Below are 10837 nucleotides of genomic sequence, written 5' to 3'. Positions count from 1 at the left end.
TATGTGATTTAGTGTGGTTATTAACTTATTTGGTTTGATCATTTTTGGGTTTGTTGGTGTCGTTAGGTGGTAGTATCATTCACAGGGGCTTTGTCCACATTTTTGTAATGCAGAGGAAATGCATTTTGATATATCAATAATCTTGCATTTGGGGAAGTTTGTGCCCCTATTGTGATTCCTTTTGATCAATGAGATCTTGCACGTAATCTTTGAGTTGCATGCACTTGAGGGTGGGGTGCCCTTTAACGTGATGAAATTTGTAGAACTCATTTTCTTTATACCAAGATGCCCCTGACTGATTCTTTTCTAATGGTTGAGTTTGTGGGTGTTGGATAAGATTGTTTTTAGCCAACTTTTTAAAGATGGCATCAAGTGGTTCCCCCAAAAGGGGTGTATACTCGGGATTGCCTCTGTACACGTGACCTTGACCCAGCTATGATAGTAATGGCGTTTGTCTGATATAAAGGATTTTGTGCTTTTGGATTGTGTTGAGTGTATTGGGATGGGGGTTTTTGGTATGATTGTTGGTACACCTTCTATTGATAAGAGGATAGTTGTTGTTGTGGCATTTTTGGATAAGGGAGATTAGGTGCATTGGGTGTTGTTCCTCCAACGTGAACTTGTCACATATCGATGGCACCATCAGTGATTATGTTTTTGTTTCTATTCTAATATTGTGGTTTGTCATTGTATTGCCCTTAGTCTTGGGTGTTTTATTTGTATATTTTCATGACACCATATTTGATGAGTCATTGTTTGAGGCCCATTCCCTTTTCTTTGATGTCTTTGTATGTTTGCAAGTAGTTCATAACCGTATGGTGTGCAAGACTAGGATGTGTGTTGTTAATAAACATCTTGACAAGGTGACATTCAGGTATGGTGCATGAGATCTGAGTTGTGAGAGTTTTCCATTGCTGTAAGTAATATGCAAGGCTTTCCCCTCCTTTTTGTTTGGTACAAACCATATCCACTACAAATAACTCGGTCTTGACTAAATGACCATACTGGGCCACAAAGGCTTTTGACAGATCATCAAAGGTACTAATTGTGCCCTGGGGTATACAACATAACCATTCAAGAGTTGGGCCTCCTAGACTTTTTGGGAAAATTCACATGAGGAATATGTCATTGTAAGCCACTTCTTGGTAGTGCATATAAAACTCTTTGACATGTATGATTGGATCACCTTTCCCCCTAAATTTATCAAATTCTGGGATTTCAAAGTCTTTCGAGAAGGGCATCATCGTTATAGTCTTGGCAAATGGATATGGAAAATCATTGTCAAACTTGAAGGTCTTGGACTTGTTTTCCATCCTTGACTTCTTTTAGGGCACTTTTCATCTCTTCTCATTCAGGGTTGATAGGAATTATGACTGGTGCCCTCAGTCCCAATGCCCTTGGTGGAGGGTATGTATCTAATGGTGTAGGTGAAGGTAGGCAACTTTGATTCATATACTATGGTGGATTAAATGTGGATTGCACTATTGTTGGGATGGGAGTGATGGGTTGTTGGAATGACAATTGGGCATACTATTGTGTTTGTTGGATGTAGCTTTGATAGGGCGGTTGTTGTAGCGAAGGATAGGCATGGGACTATTGTCTAGCTGGAGGATGTTGTATGGGAGTTTTAATATGCGATGAATACAGTGGGATTTTTTGGAAGGGGGGAGGTGGTGGATATAGTGGTGCTACAACTTGGGATTGAGTACTTGGCTAAGGTGGAAATTGGGAGTTGTATGGAGCCAAATAGTTAATATAAGGAAATGTGCCTAGCGCTGGTACTGACTGGTGTGGTATGGTTTGGTTGCTTCCTAGAGGTGGCATAGAAAAATAATTTGTGATGGTAGGTGTGAGGTTGATAGAAAATGGTGGTGGTGGTTGGAAATTAGGTATGAATGGATTGCTAGTGAAAAGGTTGTTAGGTGGATCTTGTAATTGTGTGAAATTCCAAGGACCTAGTGGAAAATAGGTGGCAATGTTATGATTGGTAGCAAATGTGTTACTACTAATAGTGAGTGAGATAAATGGTGGATTGTTGGACTCCAAGGATTACATTCTCGTGGTATAATGAGATGGTGATTGGCTACATTGCTCAGAGGGATAAACTGTAGCACTAGTAGATGCATATGAAGTGGAAGTAGAGGGTATAATACTACTAAATGTGATAGAAGTAAATGGAGTAGTGAAGGTGGTGGTGTTTATAAATGCAACATGTGTAGTGGTGGTATGTTGGGATGTGGTGTGTACTAAAGATTGTGCTATGGTGGGTTGATTGCTCTATGGGATTGGAGCACTGAGTTGGGTTGATGGTATATTTGGATCCACAAATTCTAGTTTTGTTGACTGATATCCTTTATTTGGTATAAAAAGGGGGTCATTAGGATTAGATGGACAGATAGGTGGTGGTAGTCATCCAAACAAAGGATGTCTAGGATCAGTTATGTCGAAAGGTGGTGGCCTTCCAAAGTCGAAGGCACCAACATTATCTCTTAAGAAGTTTTCCATGATGGTTTCCCTATTTTGATCTATGATGGTGTTGATGATAGTTGTGTGTCCAGATTGATTCATAAAGGCCTCTATGTCTAATGAAAGGTTAGATTCCTCAGGATTCTATGGTGGTGGATCATGTATGATTGTAGATACTGGTGGATATGGTTTTGCACTAGCTAAACTACTGCTAAGACTGCGATCCATGTCTTTCTTCTTCCTTTTATTCTTGGTGAGAGGTGGCATGAAATGATGATGTTCCTATGGATGAAGTGCAAGATGGTAGGTCAATGAGTGTAAGGATAGATGGGTGGATGATTACGCAAAAATTCTCTATATAACAACTATGATGTAAGGATTTTCTAGGATGCACAAAGATGTATGATAAATATGCATGAAGGACCTTATGTCTAATGATATTACCTAGGAAACATAAAGATGAGTGATGTGATGCCAAAGTAAGATAAAGGATGTTTATCCTTATGTGTATGCTTGAGATATGATGGTGATGTCAACTCTAAGGTGGACTTGTGACCTTTTTGAAGACAAATGATGATCAAGTGCGGAGCCCAACCTTTTTCTCAAGGTGATGAGGGACACATGAGACGAAGATAGATTACCCTAAATAATGCATAGTTTGAGGGATAACCAAGATAGTGTGATGGATGTAGGATGCAGGGTAGACATTTCTCAACAAAGTGACATCAAATGCTTAAGTGTGATGGAGATGATGTAGGAATGTGATCTATGATGTTTGATTTGGATAGGGTTGGATTCCTAAAGAATGACCTAAAGATGATGGATTTATAGAAATTCTTAAGTAGGATAAGGACCTATATGAAGACCTGAATCTATGATAGACGCCTTAATCTATGATATGGTAAGTGCAAAGTGTGTGTGGAAGAAGAAGATCCTAATCAAAATGGGTATAACTAGTATAGTTGATAAGACTTTGATTGATTCCATGCCTTAGGGTTAAGTTCTAAATTTTGTGATCCCACTCAGTTTGTAGAGAAACTTCAACACCTTCTTTCTCAATTTGATCTAACTTGGTGAGTCTTGGATTAGGTGTATACTTTTTGAGATGCTTCTATCTTTCTATAAACTGTTATTTGTGGAAGGTTGACCTTTTTGAACTTGGTTTTGGTTTGGTTTGACATAAGGTTTTCTTAATAGCTTTATCACAAACATTTGTTTAAGGTAGTGGCTACACTAAGTATACCTTTTACTTTAGGTTGGACAACATATATCTTTTGGATAACAAAATAGGTCTAAACAACGATGTTTATCAAAGGACAAAATGGCTTTAGTTTAACTATAAGAAGTAAAATAGAACAAACTAGGCCTAGGATTGTTGCGAATAGAATTGCTAACAATCTTCTTAAGATAGTGAAGCTAAATTTGGTTTGATAATGGATGGTTTTAAGTGGATATGTAGTAATTTTTATCAATAGATGGCATAACAAAATTTGTTTTGGAATAGGTGAACTAAAACCAACTAGACTAAAGTTGTTGCGAATAGAATTGCTAACAACTATTTTGAAACAAGGATAAGACTCGTTTGATAATGAATGTGGTGTATTGTGACAAAATAATCTCTCAAAGGACAAAACAACTTTGAGAGAGACAAACAAATGATCTCTTTTAGCAAAAGGATTTAATATTAACCATAAAAATGTGTATATTCTGAAAAAAAAATTCACATATCTTTTGCACAAATAAGACAATTCAAACACACTTTTTATCCCTAAGGTCACTTTGGTTTTAGTGTATTACTCATTAGGCCTATCGGGAGGTGCCCATCTTGATGTTTTATGGATCTAGTGTGATATTTTCCTCTAATCAAAGAGGTGAGTGGATACAAGAGCCGATCAAAAAACTTACACGTTAATGATTCTTCAAGGTATGACAAATAGAAGCCCCCTTCTATTGGGACAATGACTCTTGGAGATGAAACCCAAGTAGCCTTATGCCTCTACCAGCGAAAACACATATGTCAGGTAACTTCAGAGAAGTTTTATATTCTCTTGAACCATGAATAATACACCAAGAATAAAAGGGTAGTTGCTAAATTGGTTTGTAATTAGGTATGTGGAGTCGATCACTTAGTTGTTATGTATGTGATCCACTTATGAACCTATTCTGGATATGCTGAAATTGTGGGAAAGTTTTTCCACCTTAGGCTACCCCCAAAAACACACCTCCCAAACTTTCTTGATGGAGCAAGAAGGTTTAGCCTTCCTCTCATTTATATACTGGACAAATTATTTATCGGTTTGAGCTTCTATCCAAAGGGTATGCACTTCCCAGAGTATGATGAACTTGCTAGAAGCACTCCTAGGTTGTTGCAAATGATCTTGCTAACAACTTTTAGTACATGTGTCACGTATTTAAATGGTCCTAATTTGCAAAAATGGAGAAGTCAAAGATGTGCTAAGAAGCACAATCTCAAGACACATAAGGATCTTGATTCATTCTATTTTGAAAGCTTTTAGTGTATCCATCCCAGTGACTACTTTGAAGACACTTGTGATTTAACATATAAGATTCATTTCCAACTTACAGCGATAGTCAACATAATAAAACTGAGTCAACATAATAAATCAATTGAGTGAAAACTTTGAAAGAGATGGGAATAAGAACAATTTTGCTTTAGGGCATTCAAGATTGTGTAAGTTTTATTTTAAGCCCCAAAATTTGAAGTGTTTGCCCACAATGTTCATTAACGCTTAAACTGAAAGTTCATCACATTCATTCTTTTTCTAGCACTTGGTATTCAAGATTTTGTTTTCTAATTACTTAATCATTCATTCCAATGAAAAGCATGTTTAATTACTCAACCATTCATTCCAATAAAAATGTGTAAATTTTGTCCTTAAGGCATTCAAGATTTGATTTTTTTGCAACTAAACTAAGTAAACCTACAAAAATAATTAACAGTTAGAATCCCAACAATGTACCTGCAATCTATCCCCCTATAAAAAATTAGAAAAATAAACTATTCAGTAAAACCAGTGAACTCGCGATAGTCAACCTGCGATCCTACAGCTCAGGATGCAATCAAATAGTGTGGGACCGTAGTACAAAAATTGGTGAAAAAAGGGAAAAAAGTGGGGCATGCAAAAAAAAGTTACAATGAAAACTCATTACAGAGCAATCTGACAAGGTTCAGAAGGCATTCCCTTTTGATAACGTTATCCACAGGTTTGAAGGTAAAGTTTAGAAAAATGGCTTTCTGGGTTGGTTATTTTGGCCGAGTAATCTCACAGGTTTTGCCAGTGAACCCGCTAGCAATAAAAGTGTTCTCATGGGTATATTAAACAATGAGAATGAGAGGGAAGGTTTTAGTGGCCATGTGGTAGACAAGAGTTATGATGAGCACGATCTCGCGTTCGTGGGTTCGCAATCCCGCTAGGTTTTTCCCACGAACTTGTAGTTGCAGGTTCACAAAAATTATGTGTTTTCAAGTTGAGTTTGTAGAAAATTGGTGATATGGTTGGTGTTAGAGTAAATAATTAATTAATTGTTAATTATTTATTCTATTTACTTAAGCTTACTTAGGTTAATGCATTTATTCAATATTTTGTATTTAATGCTTGTAGTGGTTAGTTGTTGACAACACGGGAGTTTGTTCCCTTCTAGCATGTTCCACCTTTTTGTGGATGTGTACTGAGTTGTCAATCTTATCTTCTACCACCTTCCAGCTTGTTCTACAAGCTTCCATGAGCTCTTTATAAGTGGGCTCCCTCATTGTATTTTCATAAGGCATTGTGCATATTGTAAATACATTTTCTTCTTGTGTTTGTACATATTGTCTCTCATGTCCGTTTAGGGTTTTTCCCTTGCTCCTCACTCTTCCTTCCTTGGCTTCTCTTTGATAGGTTCTTGCATGCAGGTGATCTTGGGTGTCTTCGGAGTTGGCTTTCATCAACTCCAATAGTTGGGAGTGCATTTCCTAGCTTCATATTTATGCACCTGCAAAAAATGTTAAAAACTTAACATACACACAAGAAAAAACACAACATGTTAGTTTGGTTAATTAGCAAAATAGGTGCAAATATGATCAAAAGTGACCTAACTACAAGGCCCACCGGGCATGCCAAAATGTAGAGCTATGGAATCTAGTATGCTAAGAACATCAAATATAGTCTAACATTCACAACTAAATAACAACCAATACGTACGATAAGACAAAAGGAGACACTACGGGAGAAGGTAGACCAAGAATGGTAAACTCTTGAAGTGTAACCTACAATGAATTTGTTGTGTCCAACGATGAGAGATGTATGCTCAAATGTGCTCAAGCTTCAAGTGGTAGGTTGGTGTTCAAGAGTGGAGATGGGTGAAAAATTCAAAAATGGTGGTGTGTGTGGATTTTGACATGGTATGGATGGAAATGGTTATGATGTGGTGGTTAATGGGGCATTATAAGTTTATGTTAAAATTTGATGATTTGTGAGAGGGGAAGGGTCCAATTTATAGGCTAAGGGGTAGTGATATGGAGGGTCATGATGCAAGGATGGGAGATTGGTGAGGAAGGCTAGGATGCAAGGAGGAGGAAGCTCATGGATTGTGCTTCTTCAAATACATTGGATGGTAAAAGGGATTTATGAAGGAGGATGAGTGTGGAAGAGGGATGTAAGAGGCATTTAAGGGCATTAATGACATGTGAGGGCCATTAATGCTCTTGGATAGGAATGTAAGAGGGTGAGAGGAGACTTTTGGCTTTGGCTTGGGTTAGAAAGTCTTAACCTTTGCTTAAAGTTGTGCACATGTTTAGGAGGATGATTAGGCTTAGCTTAGGAGGGGATTAGGAGGTAAGTGGCTTAGCATTGATGGGATGGGTTAGTTGGTTAGCTAAGTGAGGTTAGTATGAGTGAATGGGTTGGATTTGACTAATGACATGGGTTAGGGATGGTTAGGGTTTTAAGATTGGTTTATTAAATGACTTATTTAATAAATGGGGACACATGATTAAATTAAATAGATTTTTGCATTTATTTAATTTAATAGAGGAATAGGGATTTAATTGATTAAACAATTTTGGGTTGTCATTTGATTTTATCAATTGGACTATAGTTGATTAAATGAATTAATATACTAGGGGATGACAATTAATTAAATATAAAATATTTAATCAATAATGTACTAGAAGATGACTAAATAAGATTACCTAATTGTGTAATCAGATTTAGCTGTCTACACCTTCAAACTTCTTCCTACAAGCATTGTGCTTTGATACCAATTGTTAGATTGGGGGGTGGGTGGGGGTGGTGAATCAGTTATGTCTAGTTATCCACATGTTTTTCAAACACTTGACTACCAATTCAACATCGCAGATATTAATAGATAACTTGGTGATCTCATTCAACTTCACAATTCAATTTTGTAATCAATTTAATTCAAACTATTATCTTACTATTTATGTTATTACTGAGTATCAAAAATATAACTTAGCTTTTATCTTACTATTATCTAGTTGTTATTGAATTGCAGTATTAAGCTAATGCCATGAAAAATAACTTACAACATAAAAACTACCTAAAATTGGCAGGCCAAATATTTTTCACTCTTCTAAAGTGAGTTATGCTAGGAGCCAACCTTGTTAAAGGTCACATGTACATTTTTAGTGTGACCTTGCTAAATAGTTTTTATATATAAATCATCTAGATGTTATCACTGATTGATCTTGTCTAAAGAGCGGTCTGCTCTAAAGGACTTACAAACATCACTAATTGATGTTACCATATGGGATTTTATAGACTTGTTAGGTCCACTCAGTTATGAGAATTTTTCTTGCTACAATGGTAAGAAAGTAACAGTCAAATGATCTGTAAGATTTAGCACTACCTTGCTTGTTCAAATCTTTCTTCTTCTCTTCTTCTTCCTCTCTAATCTTTGCTTGATCTCTATTTGGCTGATTTACTTCTTCACACTTTCACTTTGCTCTAACTCTACTTGATCTTTCTTCTGCTTTTCTTGGTTCTCCTTTCTTCTCCTTCTCCTTCTTTGCACAAATCTCTAACTTAATAATATCAATCAGTAATAATACAATCAACAACCCAAAACTTGTTCCAACTTCTCCTTAAATAGTGAACTCTTTGCTTTCAGATTCTTCTAGGTTTTGTTACTTAACCACATATGTAGATCTTAGATTCATTATATTTGATCATTTAGAAAATAGAGCTTTCATTGAATTTTGTGATCATCCTTATTTAGTTTCAATCTCTATTATTAGATCTTCATTGTCTTTTTCCAATCGTAGATCTTGTAACAAACTTTGACTTGCACCTTTGCACTTCTCGATCATTCTTTATTTTCATCATAAGTCACCCTCAGATTCCATCTTTCTCAACTTGTTCTTCCAGCTCGTACTTAGTAAACATCACATTTCACACAAGCAATACAACACTCGATTAATACATGATTTACTCGGTTAATACTGTAGAGCTCAGGAGATATTGTTCTCCTTTCACCTAGTTACTCAGTTTAGCTTGTGTAGCTTAGTGAATATATAGACTTCATCATTACATCACACGATTACATAATTGTAAAACAATCAAACCAACATTACATTATCATTGTCCAACTCATTCAAGTGCCCGTTGAATACCATAGCTATCAACTTTGTCATCAATATATTTTCTTCAAATCCTCTTCGTCAATCAAATGGTATGGAACTCTATTGAACTAGCATAATGTCCATCCAACTAAGACTTTGACATCAATGACAATAGAACAACTGGTATGACTCTTTCACATGCATTCATAGCATTCCCAGTTGCATCATCAGTTGGAGCTGACACTTAACTGGTGTCACTTATTGATATTTTTCATCAACGACAATTAACCACCTTTTGGTTTTTCTTAGTATGATTTTTCCACATAAATACTAGTGTTGATCATGTTTTTGTTTCTATGCTTTCATGATTTACATTGGTGATTTACTATGTTTTAACCAACATATCTAAAGTGGTGGATGTTGATTTTTAAGTATTAACCAACATATCAAATTTTTTTAGAAGTGTGTGGGAATAACTGATTCACCCCCCTCTTCATTAATCAACTTGTTTAATAGCCTCCCAGTCACAAACCCCACTTTGTCTATCATTTTATGTTTGCAAAATAAAAAATGTGAGCTAGGAAAAACCACATTGCATTTGCTACTACCACAGATGGCATTTATCACCACAAAAGAACCTTAGAACCAATAAACCATAAAAACCAATGCAATAATTTCTTTAATTAGCTTATAGGCTATCTATTAGGGAGATCCTCTATAAGTAAATGTCCTGTCTAGGTTAGAAAAATTCATGCATCCTAGAAATTGTCACGTCCATACTCGGCGAATTGAATGATTGACATCAGGAAGGTGTTTTAGAGTGTTTTCATGGCAACTATGTTGTCCATGCTTACTCTTGCCACCATGCTACTTGTAGAGGATAGAGGTCATAGGGTTGCTTAACAACACCATCAATGCCTTTCTGGTTTGCTTTGACAATAGTGGTTGGGTAAGGAGATAAGCATTTGAGCCATCAATGGCCTAGGAAAATGACTGCCAACATCAACTATTTATGAAAAACCCTCTGTTGATTTTGGTATTTGATGATAGATTGGAAAGCTTCAAATATATGACTTTTTCCCTCTCTCATTTTGTTTTAAGTTGTTTATTTTTCTAGTGCCTATATTCTCAAGGAACATTTAAATCATAAATTAGGAAGCTCTTAGTCCGAATTATTTCTGCATAAAAAATTATCTATCTTAGAGTTCTGAAAGATATTGCTAGATTTAATTTCTTCCTCTAGAAATATCAGTTTTAAATTATAAATTGAATGGTTGGAGTTGATTTTTAACAATTACAACTAGGATTTTGAGATAATGATATACTTATTTACCCTCTCTTATTTAGGATCTTGATTTTCAAATTCAAAATTGCGTTGGAATGCTTGATCAGAAAAGTGGATTGTTTACCACTTCAAATTGTAGCGATAAGAGTTTAGGCTCAAGTGTTGATGGAGTAATGATATTAGAAAGAGATTTGGGGCTTTTTTTAATATGAATTTATACTAATCTAGGAGCTTTGGATGCAAGGCTTGATTTGGTCTGACAAGTGTTTTAGATAAAAAATGGTAAACTAGCTACTGTGGCCAGGGAAATTAACAACAGAGTAAGGTATCATTTAAGATGTTTTTTCTAAATGAATTTAGATTTAGATTTAGAAACCCTCACCAAATTCCTTGTTCGTGATAACTTGTCCTATATTTGCATATATGTAACATGCAAATAAATCATCAACGCAATAGACACAAATGTTGGATGTGAAGTCCAATTGTCATGTCTATTCATTTCA

Source organism: Cupressus sempervirens, chromosome 3 (genome assembly GCF_028749045.1).
Source record: "Cupressus sempervirens isolate cs-2001-9-10 chromosome 3, ASM2874904v1, whole genome shotgun sequence".
NCBI classification, from domain to species: Eukaryota; Viridiplantae; Streptophyta; class Pinopsida; order Cupressales; family Cupressaceae; genus Cupressus; species Cupressus sempervirens.
The sequence above is the reverse complement of the archived record's forward strand: the minus strand, read 5'-3'. Positions refer to the sequence as shown.